The sequence below is a fragment of the Euprymna scolopes genome, chromosome 28 (assembly GCF_053919585.1).
Source record: "Euprymna scolopes isolate OS-2025 chromosome 28, ASM5391958v1, whole genome shotgun sequence".
Classification (NCBI taxonomy): domain Eukaryota; kingdom Metazoa; phylum Mollusca; class Cephalopoda; order Sepiida; family Sepiolidae; genus Euprymna; species Euprymna scolopes.
The window spans coordinates 69,069,173-69,081,973 of NC_136509.1; the positions used below are offsets into that span (position 1 = coordinate 69,069,173).

Genomic DNA, 12,801 nt, shown 5'->3' on the forward strand with positions numbered 1-12,801 from the left:
GTAAGAGTATCAATGTTGGCAATATCAACTTTGTCTTTGGTCTCAGCATGATTTTTGCCTTTCGTTTCCACAATTTCAGCTGTAGAATTCGTTTTAATGAATTTCAACAGTGCATCTTTATTTAAGATAAGAATAAAAGTAGTGTGAAAAATGTAGATAAATGAATTAAAAAAAAAACTTATCTAGTTAGGTAAAAATGTAACTTAGCTTGCCTTTGGTAACATTTGTTTTTATTTATTCTTGCACCCATTTTGGAAAAAAAAAAACGAAAGTTTTTTTTTTAATTTTTTTTTTTTTAGTTATTTCATTGCAATTTGTTGCCAGAATCACTGGAGAAAAGGATGGGTTGTTTTACTTAGGACGCAATCCTCTAATGTCCAAGAGCCAAATACATCCTAAAATAGAGCAGCGTTGTCACATCTAAGAGAGAATCTCCTAAGAGTACTCTTTCCTGCATTGAACGAGTATAAAACCGTCTTCGCAATTGCTTGCCTCTTTACTTTTTTTCTCACAGAAGAAACAGTGCATGTCTATCTCTGCTTTATCGTTAGTTTTATCGTAGGTGCTCAAATGAACTTTAATGTATGCCTTCCCCCTTGTAAAACGTTCACAACATATACTCATCTAGCTCCAACAACTTAACAATTTCTCTCATTCTCTATCTATGCTTAAACTAAATGAAAATTCGATGAGCAGAGTTTGCCCATTTATGGAACACAAAACCGTGAGGCTTCTTCTCCGTTCTTCGTCGTTTTCAAGCCTAATGTAAATAAATACTTGAGTTGACATTTTAAATAATTCAGTCCTACCAAAAGTTTCACCATTACTGATCATGTTGTCTCACCATTTAACTAATACTTATTAACCATTAACCTGGAGTGGCCTCCTGGGCTTTAGTAAGCGGTGACCTCCAAGTAATATATATATATATATATATATATATATATATACTAGCAGGAGGCACCCAGCGTTGCCTGGTTGTCAAATATGGTTAAATATGTTAATTCATGCAGATTTCGTATTTATTATTGTAGCCAATTCTCTATCGATTATTTTGTACTAGCAGTTCAGCCCGGCTTTACTCAGGCCATATATATTGTTCATAACTTGCCCTACGTGTGAATACACTTTATGTAAGATTCTAAATGTTTAGACCAAAATTTGTCTGAGTAATTTTGTAGAGACAACAGAGGTCAATTCTTTAGCTTTGACCCCAATTTTGACCCCCTTAACATTTATTTTGTCTCAAATCAAAATACAAAGTTTTACCCATGTCCAAGTTACCTACATCTAAAATTTCAAGTGTTTAGACCCAAAATTGGTGGAGGAATTTGTAGAATCTGCAAAGGTCAACTCTTTCAACTTTGACCTTTTGGCAGCCAAATTTTCGCCACAAAACTGATTAAAATGCTTGCCGCATGTATGAATACCCATTATGCATTAATTTCAAATTTTTAGACCCAAAATTGACTGAGTAGTTTGCTATACACTGCAAAGGTCAACTCTTTTAAACTTTGATCCCTTGGCAGCTCAAAGTTTCGACGCAAACCGATTAAAAAGTATGTCTTATCTTTGAATACACTTTATATAAAACTTCAAATGTTTAAATCAGAAATTGGCTGAGTAATTTGGTAGACTGCAGAGGCCATTTTTTTTTTATTTTGGACCCAATTTAAACCTTAGCATTTATTGTTTAAGGCTCAAATCAAATTAAAAAGTTTAATCCATGTTCAAGTAACCTACATTTACAATTTCAAGTGTTTAGACCCAAAATTGGCGGAGGAGTTTGATAGAGTTTTCAAAGGACAAATCATTGAACTTTGACCCCTTGACAGCCAAATTTCTGACAGAAAACCGACTAAAACAATTTTCCCAAATTTCAATACTCCTTATGTCAAATCTCGAGTTTCTAGACCAAAAATTGACAGTTATTTGGTGGAAAAATGTACACACACTTTCACTTTGATAGATATATAGATTACATTGTACCTAAAATATGGTCATGATTTCAAAAGTCCCCCCCCCCAAAATGTTGGTTGCCATCAGCTAGAATCAAAATCGAAACCAAAATTTAGAAGATTAAATCACACAAGAACGGTCCACAGTGTTATATATATATATATATATATATATTTGTGCGTGTGTCATGAATTTTGGGGTTTACTTGTGAATTTGTGATGTACCTTGCACGCAATCGCATGTCAAAAATACGTTTTTTCTTTCATATTTTTATATTTATTCAAATAATTACTCACCGTTGCTGTGTCTATTAATGACCATACATGGAAACCTTATGTTTGATTAATAATTTTCAGAAAACTTTAATATGCCCTTAGTTATTTTTATGTCGACACATTATTTGTGCATGTTTGTCACAATGTGTAACGTATGAATTCTGGAAGGAAAATGTTATAATTTTATCAAGTAATGAAACTGTAAATACAATTCATTTGAAAATGAGGATAACATTAAGATTTTTTTTATATAGATGCCATGAAAAAGAAATGGATATGACAAAAGAAGAAAAGATTGAATATCTGAATGTTTTGAGGATATTTTTGTAAAGTTATTCTCTATACTTTACTAAAGTTTGATCACAAATGTAGTCACATGACAGCTCTTTCTTTCCCTATAGTAAATTCTGACTCTTCTTTCCGATTCAAGAATAAGAATGACATTTCAGACATTTTTCTGCTGTGAATATTCACGTCGGAAAATATTTTTCAAATGTTTCATTTCAAAAGAGCTCTCCATTTTTGTTTTCATTGTTCAATTGCCTAATGTGTTTCTAGCCTTTTATTATTTCATTTTGTTTGACAAGGGTGATATGTTACTTCTGTATATTTACCATATTAACTATTCACTTCCGTCTGGAGGAAAAAACGATATTTATAAAAAAAAAAATTTAACTTGTAAAAAAAAAAAAAAAAAAAAAAAAAAAAAATACCCTCCCACCTCAATTCATGTCATTTCTTTATCTCATTTCCAATATTATGAATGTTAGATATCAACTGTTTTTCCTGTTTAAACAGCTTTGAGCATTTGAAAATAATCTACATGAATTTGTATCCCACACTCTATAATAAAGACCAATGTGCAATTATTTGTATAATAAATGAGTTCCATCCCAAGAGTGCCTTTCTAGCCCTCATACAAAACCATTTCAAGGAATGAGTGAAAGAAAGAGGCAAATCGCAAACTTAGCAAAAACATCTTTCTGAAAGCCATTCAGAAATAAATCCCTCAGTCTAAATAAGTCAACAGCAGATATATTTTCTTTTAGGTCGTCAGAAATGATAATTTACATATGAGAAATAAAATGATAGATGTAATTCTATGTTTTTTATATTGCTAACACTGATGAAGCATACTTTCCTGTCATTTTTGACAGGATTTACAGTAGACTGTTTAATTTGGTTGAATATTATTAAAGCAAGTTTAATTAAATAATGACGTTTATATATTTTATTTAATTTTTCAATATTTTTGATATTCTAATATCAGGAATAAAATTATGAATGCAAGAATCTCTGCAGGTACAAATGAATACAAAGTTAGAAAAAGGTATCCGAACTCGGTCAGCTGACTGACCAAAGAGAAGTACTTTCTGTTTATTACTAGGTTTCACTTTTGGAATGTGTGTTCATGACTCGCCTCATTGTACACATGACTCTTGTATAGATGAATGTATATATATATATATATATATATATATATATATATATATATATATATATATTTCCTAACTCACTGGTCATAGAAATTTCCTTATTCTAACCTTACATGGGAATTTGTTTTTATAATACTATTTCTACACACCAAAACCAATGTTGCTACACCATTTTCACATTAAAGCAAAGATCTATTTTGTATGAAGATTCATGATAGAATAATAGTTGTAAGCTAGCTTAAGTTGACCTCGAAGTTTATCCAAGGTTCGTAAAGGTCAACAATCTAAAACGTCACTAAACATTCTCTCTTTATATCAATTTATATCTAAAGACTAATGTATTCGCGTTTTTTATAGCTAAAGACTAATGTCTTCACGTTTTTTATAGCTAAAGACTATTGTCTTCGCGTTTTTTATAGCTAAAGACTAATGTCTTCACGTTTTTTATAGCTAAAGACTGTCTTCACGTTTTTTATAGCGAAAGACTAATGTCTTCACGTTTTTTATAGCGAAAGACTAATGTCTTCACGTTTTTTATAGCGAAAGACTAATGTCTTCACGTTTTTTATAGCGAAAGACTAATGTCTTCACGTTTTTATAGCTAAAGACTAATGTCTTCACGTTTTTTATAGCTAAAGACTAATGTCTTCACGTTTTTTATATCTAAAAACTAATGTCTTCACGTTTTTTATATGGACTGTTTTATTTGAAATAATCCAGATGTATCTTGTAGTGTACATGTGCATACTAGTGATCCAATATTTTTCTCTGATTATATTCTTAATTTCCGATTCCAATATAATTCCCGATTCCATTTTAAAAATTGCCTAAAAAAAATTAAAATTTAATGAAATTTTTATCCTTGGGGTGGGGGTGGGGGTGGGGGTGGAGATTGATGATCGTCTACTTTTAAATGTAAATATAATTTTCTTTTTAATTTGACAAACATTGTTTTCCCTTCATCTATTGTAGTCAAAATTTTTGATAAACTCATTGTGAGATTTTCATCTATTTTTCACTTATGCTATTTGTTTTCCTATTTATCAGTTTGTCAAAGAAGCAATAGTCACTTTGGTGGAAGAACTTAATTGTTATAGTATTTCAAGATGAAAAATTAAATGACGATATGCTAAAATCGATAAAAAAAAACACATTTCAATATTAAGTTGTCCTAAGTATGACCTCATACATCATGATCACGTTGACACACACTCATTCTCATTAGATTACCAAAGTCAAGCTACTTTGAGCCTAATGTGTGACCATTTGAAAATATAAGACATTGTATATTATTTTCTATGAGTGAAATATATATATATATATATATATGCAGTCGGCGACTACATGTGTATTTGCTATTTTCTAGAAACTTCCTTTTTTTGGTGGAAGCTGGATGCCCACCCAAGATGAATTCCACACTAAATGCCAGGTATTTAGGTACCAGGTAAATAAGAATTTACTTCCTTCTCACCACAGAAATATGTAACACAAGGTCAGAAGGTGAGGATTCAAAGAAAGAGCACTCTGACCTTTTAAAAATTGTCTGGGCAATCCCGTCACTATTCCTTCATAGAGGCGCTTCAAGGAATAAGCAATAAACTTACCCCTCCCCCCAAAAAAACAAAAGACTAGAGGCAGCGACCTGGGAGGGTGAACCTCCTAGGACTCTCCAGAATTACACCTTAGTCTGACAGATGCGAGATCATTCCTGATTCAAAAGTAGCTATCTCCAACTGCATATCCTTGACTGAAATGCTAATAGTCTGTGTCAAGTAATTATGTCATTAAAATGAATCCAATTATCTCCCAACATGGGAGATTTATGGAATCAACCTCGAGTTGCCAATGCTCTCAAATCCATTGGGATTGATTCTATCTGCCAGTCCCATATATGGGTTGAATAGAATCTATCATTTACAGACTGTACGTTTTACAAAACTAATTAATCATTAAGCAACTTATATACCAAACTATATACTTACAGCATAAATACTTAAGATGTTAAGAACTTGAAACAAACTTTTACTAAAATGACTGAACTCCACATTAAATAACCTGAAAAATAGTTAATATGTTGAAAAACAACCAAACCAATATTAAATGCCACTGTTTAGAGGTTTAAGAATATTTGTGTATCATTTGTTTTGAAGCAGAATCGGCTCGGCTGAACCATTTTCTTCCCTTTTGATTAACCAATAAATGTTGAGAATATCAATTGAAGATCTCTATGTAAAAGCCTATACCCAACTTCCTTCCCTATTAAAGAATGATCCTTCATTTTCATTTTTACCCACAGATCCGGAAGTGAGCAAAATTTTGTCAGAAAATCAAGCATTAGCTGAAGAGCTCTCGCATTGTAAGGTAAGCCAATGAATTGTATACTTACATCATACTCTTTTATTTCTTATTAATATATCACGTTTGTTCATAGTTTTTATGTTTTTGTATGCATTCTTTGCTTTCAGGAAAATATTTGTTTCGCACTTTAATATTAAATATTTTTATCCTACGTATCCTCATTATTACCCTCCTGTAATTCGTTCTCTGTTCTAAATTTGTATCGAATAGTGATGAAAAAGTTAATGTGAATGCGTTTAAATCTTATTTTAATAGACTCCATAATATGTGGTATCTTTCATCACAGTAAGAATGCATATACTTATATACTCCTACAAGAGGAAAGGGTTCGGATCAATTTTTAAACGAATACAACTTAACCCTTGTATGTGTTTATGCATACAGTGACAACTTTGACATGTCATATTTGGTTGATAAAGAAAATAGAATCTCCGAAAATTCTCACTTCCCAATTGAAAATAAAGAACTAGATTTAATATTAGCCATGCTTTTTAAAGTTCAAAATACGGAACTGATTTACTTAACCCAACAATGAGTTATCTGTGTTTTGTTTTTGCTGTTAATTTCCTATAATTATATATATATATGTGTGTTCGCTTGTATGTTTTTTGTTGCCTCATCAGTGTGGCTAAAGGAAGCGAAATTACACACCGAGATTTCACTGACTGGATTCCAATGTTTTAACCACTGAAAAAATGAAACTACTAATAGTAGTTAGGGGAAAAGTATATTGTATTTAAAAAACAAAACAAATACATCTTTATACTTGATATGGTTTATCTGTTGACACATGATCTGTTAATAGTTGATTTCTGTGTAAACCCAATATATAAAATCACTAGGTTTTGTTGATGTTTTAGTCTGGTCTAAAAAGGGAAAATAACTAGAAACAAGCTGTGACATAGTCGCCATGCTGTATGAGACTGTCGGATAATTAGCAGAATTCTGACTGTCTTATTGATTGATGCATATAACAATTGTCACCAAATTTGATTTTTTTGTCATAAAATTGGACACAATTCGTATTTCCCCAACTCTTCTTTCATGATAAGCAATAACAACCCAATTTAGAATTCATGTATGTTTGAAGTCTAAAACTTTGATCATTATTATATTTGATGTTTATTTTGTGAAACAGAGTTCATACTTACTTTCTCTTTCCACCTTTCATATTATAGAGTATCCAGCCATCTTTGTTTTGGCCATTCCTTTGTCTTTTTCTAGGGGATGATCCATCCTGAATCCCATTTTCATGATGGCATTGCCATTTATGTGTAGCACATGTCTTTGTCAGTTCAAACAATTTTTACCCATTTTCTTTGAGATTGGCATAACTTCAGACACTACTAGAATTTGTCAAACCAAAAAGTCCAATATAAATTTTTCTTCATAAGCAATAGATTCTTTACTTCTTTCATCAACAGCCAGCATACCGTCCTATACAAAACAGTGATAGTAGTTTGCAAAATTGACATTTTTATACGAATTGATATTTTTGTGTGGGTCCTCAACATATATATTGCACACAAGACGAAAAAGCATGAGAATTAGCAACTTCAGAGGAGTCGTATGTCAATTTGAAGATGGCCTTAATCAGCATCAAATCTTCAAAAAGCTTGAATTTCTATTTTCTACTATTAACCAAGTGATTGTTCAAGTCACCAGAGAAAATACTCATTATCATCTAATCTCTGACTATCTGAACCCTCTGATTGTTATTTTCATTATTTACTTGTATCATGTATGATGGAGTTGAGTTGGTGCTTAATTCAATTGTTTAATCTACAAAGAAAAATAATAGATGACTCGATTTTAATGAAATTCAAACTGAATTCCCTAATCTGTATAAATAATATTCCTGTACTTTTATATGTATGTTATCCACAGAAGAAAACCGACTCCGATCTGTAAAGATGAGAGATAAAACGCAATCTGGTGTCACTGTGGTGAAAATTAACACTTTCACTCATTCCAAAATCGAATGAGATGTCACAAATAAAATTTTATCATTAACTTTGACTTGATATTCGTTTTAATTATTTAAAAGCTTTATATATTTTTATCAGCTATCTCCAGCTAAACCTGATTGCACATTGATATGAGTATTCTTATGAGAGTTTTATGAGCCTTACTACTTCCATGTTGGCTCTTCTTAAATTAGAAGTGAGTGTTTTGTTTGTGACACTATCACTAGAATATAGCCAACAACATCCTTTTCTCTTGTTTGATTTTTAATTCAGCTCCCCTTTCTCAGATGCATTGTGTTCACCACAGCTGAGAAACACCATCTACCCCTTGTATGGTAACCCTCCAAAATATCAGCCCAAGGGTTACCAGGATGTAGACATTCATCTCCTTGTTGTATTATGCATATCCACTTAAAATATTTCGTTGATAATTATTTTTATGATAAGAGATAAATGAAAAAGTTTAAATTTGTGATCTATCTATATATAAAAGTGAACGTGTCTGTGTATGTGTGTACATTTTCCTACACAATAACTGTGTCAATTTAAAGTCTAAAGACTCGAAATTTGATATATAGGGTACTGAGATTTGGGAAAATCTTTCATCGGTTTTCTGCCAGAACTTTAGCTGTTAAGGGGTCAAAGTTCAACGGTTTAACCTTTGAGAACTCTACCAAACTCCTTCGACAATTTTGGGTCTAAACACTTGAAATTTTAGATCCATGTCCAAGGAAACTATATCTAACTTAGCAACTTAATTTGAGCCCAAAACAAGAAATGTTAAGGGGTCATAATAGGGGTCAAAGTTAAAAAAGTTGAACGCTTTTTTTTTTATTTTTACTCAAAAAACTTCAACCAGAACTAGTGCCCATACTTAGAAATTTGTTTAAACGTTGTCTCAAGGAGAATTACTTCCCATCACCCTGGAAAATCTCATCAGTATGCCCTGTATTTAAGAATTCAGGTGATTGCTCATCTCCCTCTCAGTATCGGCCAATAAGTCTCCTGTGCGTCATGAGTAAGTTGCTGAAATCTGTGTTAAATAGAGAAGTAATCAACCATCTCAGCAAAAATAACCTTCTTAGTGACATGCAATATGGTTTCCGTTCTGCTAGATCAACAGCAGATGTGCTTACAGTTATATCTCATAGGATTAGCGAATCTCTTGATGGAGGCTACCTTTCTAGGGCAATTGCTCTTGACATATCAACTGCCTTTGATAGGGTATGACATAAAGGTTTACTTCACAAGATCTCCAGCTATGGTATAGCTGGAAATGTCTTCTCAATTATTAAATCATTTTTCTCTGATAGGTTCATAAGAGTAGTGGTTGATGGGCAGAAATCAGAAGCTCACAGTATTAATGCTAGAGTCCCTCAGGGGTCCTTCCTGGGCCCAACTCTATTCCTGATCTACATTAATGATCTTCCAAATCCCATCCTTACATCATTCATTGACATTTATGCTGATGACACTACCATCTATGGTAAAACATCTAAGACCGTAAACGACCAAGTTCTCTCCAATTCTCTCTCCTCTGATCTTGAGCAAGTTGTACAATCGGGAAAGAGGTGGCTTGTTACTTTTAATGTATCTAAAACCAAGATTTTATCTTTACATCATCAACGCTCTGATCCCCATCTGGCATCAATTGAAATGAATGGCTCTCGTCTTCGGGAGGCCTCATGTTTTGACAAGCTTCTGAAATGGAACACATACATTAAATCCATTGCCAAGGTCGCTGGAAAAATGGTGGGATCTTTCTATCGATCCAGTAGATATGTAACTGCTGATGCAATTCTCTATCTATATAAGAGCCAGTACTGCTGCCACATCTGGGCAGGAACCGCTAAAAAGGACTTATCCTGCTTTGATAGAGTTCAAAATAGACTTCATAACCTCATAGATGTCCTTTTCTCTTCCCTGCAACCTCTTTCTCACAGAAGAGATTTCGCAAGTTTTTCTTTGCTTTATCGTTTTTTTATAGCAGGTGCTCGACTGAGCTCCAATCTGTGGTTCCCCCCTCACCAAACTTTAACAAGAAACACCCGTCTAGCAGAAAACACTATCAATAATTTCCCCCACTCTTTATCTGTGCCTAAACCTAAACGTAGATTCCATGAACAAAGCTTCTTTCTTAGAACTGCATCCCTAGGGATTTTGTCTTCTGTTTTCCTACTTTCCAGCTGACTACAATATGGTCGTCTTCAAGTCTAACCTAAATAAGTTTCTGATGAGCCGTTCCATATAAGTTTAAAAATTTACCGAATATCCATTACTAAAGATTACTATATTGTCCAATTTCTACTTTACACTCTTTAACCCTTATCCTCGAATGCCCTTTTGGCCTTGATAAGTGGTGATGCCTATGTAAAAAAAAAAAAATCCATAACTATGTATGATTTTCATGTGAGTGTTTATATATCAAATGAAGATTGAGGTGTAGTTGAGTGATTCAGAATAATTTCTCAGTGTAAAGAATTATATTTGAGTCTTTGGAGAATATCATGTGATTTTTGCTGCAAATAACCTTAATGGAACATTCTAACACCGTATTGACTTTGAATGAGTAGCTTTCAACAAAAACTAGCTAATTCTCACTTCAAACAATGTATTATATCGAATGAATATAGATTATCAACATGCATGTACTTTTAGTAGTGTTATAAGTAGGGCTATGACAACAGCATATTCTTTTCCTTAATTTGATTATCAGGTATATATCCATTGATATCTTATGATATGGGATTCAGCAGTCTGCAGGGAAAAGGTTTGATCACGGTAAAATTAAAACCTATATTTTTGAATTAATCATGGAATTTCTACAGGTCTTTCTGTGTCAAAAGGAATTTCAGGTCCACATAACCTTTAATAAAAATTTAACGTAACATGGAAATGTTTTTGTTATATTCACATAAAAATGTACTAAAAATGTCAGTGACTAAACTACTACTGCCATCAGCTAGTCAAATTGAATTTCTAAATCTGGGTTCAACCTCAAACATAAGTCTCCTCTCTTTTCAATCTGCAATTGCTGATGTTTCTTGGTGAGTGAATCATTAATTAATTTTATATCATTGTTATTTTGGACTTTAAGGTCAATGGAGCTATACTATAAGTAATTTAGAAAATCTTTATCAGTAGAAAAACCATAGAATTTCACCCCCAATATATTTCCCTTGGGGCACACTCTAGGTCCAATGAAATTACCAGGCCCATTTCAAGCCCACTTGTGGCTCTGAGGGCCTGCGTTGAAAATCACTTTTTGGTCTATGAGCCTACGTTGAGAAAAATTGTTCCAAATAATCGCGTACACTATAGAGAAGTGTAAAAGATTTGTTTGTTTTTTTGTATAAAAATCCAAATCATAAAGCAAAATCCAAGGTCGACAACTCTTGTTTGCCAAATTAAAGGAAAAGGAGGTACAAATCATGTAACCTCTATTAACTTACATTTTGCGAAATCATCAAGCCAACAATTCCATCTGCTGCATTCTGTTATGAACATATGCATTTGGGGTAAGGTATGAACCCAAACTTTCTACCTCCTCCCACAAGTATCGTTGCAGTCGCATCAGAAATGTATTAAGAACAGATATTGTCATGAGGAAAAGAATACTTCGATTCCTGTTTGAATTAAAAATGTTTTTGGCAAAATGTATTAAACAAACCAATTAAAAAAAAAAACAGCCGTAAGAAGTTAATACATAACTTAGACAATGTTCCGATTTTTTTTTTCTTTCTACAAAATGTAAAAATCTAAAAGCAAATGTTGATCAGAAATTGAATGTAAATTTGGAAAGAATAAATTAAAACTACAAGTGAATAATAATAATTGTGTAAAGAAGAAACAAAAATCCATTTTTGACTCCAATGACCTCTTCTCCATACACATTGTTGGTCTATGAAAATGAGAATTGGTGCCAAAATCGATCACAGACCATGCATGTGTGTAAGGAACAAAGATTATAGATTTTTTTTTTTTGCTTTATTGCAAAAATGTATTTTTATCAGTTTTTTTTTTTTTTTTTTTTTTTTACATCAAAACATTTTTTTATTACTTCAAAGAATAAAAATGACGTAGGATATTCATCACTAATGCCTCTGAGCATTCAATCTGTTATATTAAAGCTGAATTAATCAATGTTTGTTTTTTTTCTAAGCCTTTTTCTGATATTTAAATAACACAAAATACCTGCTAAAATATTCATCAATTTAGAGATTGGGTTCTTTTGAAAAAATCCATTTTAGTTGTACCTATGATTTTTTAAATAACGCTTACTAAGTCACTCTTACTATCTTTTATCTTCTCTCTGTGTATGTTATTTAACATTCACCTCCGCTTTTTCTACACTTTGTTTATCACTCTTCCTTCCGCCACTCTCTCTCTCTCTGTTTGTTAATAGTTAAATGTAATAAAAACAGTCGCGATGAAATAGAAAATTGGAGTAGTCCATTACAAGCAAATTTTTTTTATTTTTAATTTAACTCGTTTTATAAACTCACTTTTTCCTAGATTTAAACAACCTGACTTTAGTTCAATGGGGAACAATTTTTATTGTCACACACACACACACACACACACACACACACACACACACACACACATAATTATTAAAAAAAAATTCTTATTGTGTTTACGCTGGGGATGAGGCATTCTACTGAATGCCAGATAATCACTTATCTCATACATTCAACCCGAGAGATATTTTTAAGATTCTAACCGTGTGTGTGAGCGTTCTGACGTGTGTGTGTATGTATATATGAGTGTGAAAAGCACTGTACCTTAATGCTAGTTGAAAATTTT

The 12,801-nt window shown here is 32.3% G+C and overlaps 1 long non-coding RNA gene across 2 annotated transcripts in view; it reads left to right on the forward strand.

Annotated features, from left to right (window-relative positions):
- The window catches only part of LOC145249378 (uncharacterized), a 729,593-nt gene extending 723,557 nt beyond the window's left edge, over nt 1–6,036 (forward strand). Inside the window, exon 4 of one of the 2 annotated variants that reach the window (XR_013863521.1) lies at nt 5,967–6,034. This is a non-coding gene — a long non-coding RNA (uncharacterized LOC145249378). Of the gene's footprint in view, nt 1–5,966 lie in introns of both variants that reach the window. The other variant, XR_013863522.1, reaches the window with a different exon arrangement.
- The last annotated feature ends 6,765 nt before the right edge of the window (nt 6,037–12,801 follow it).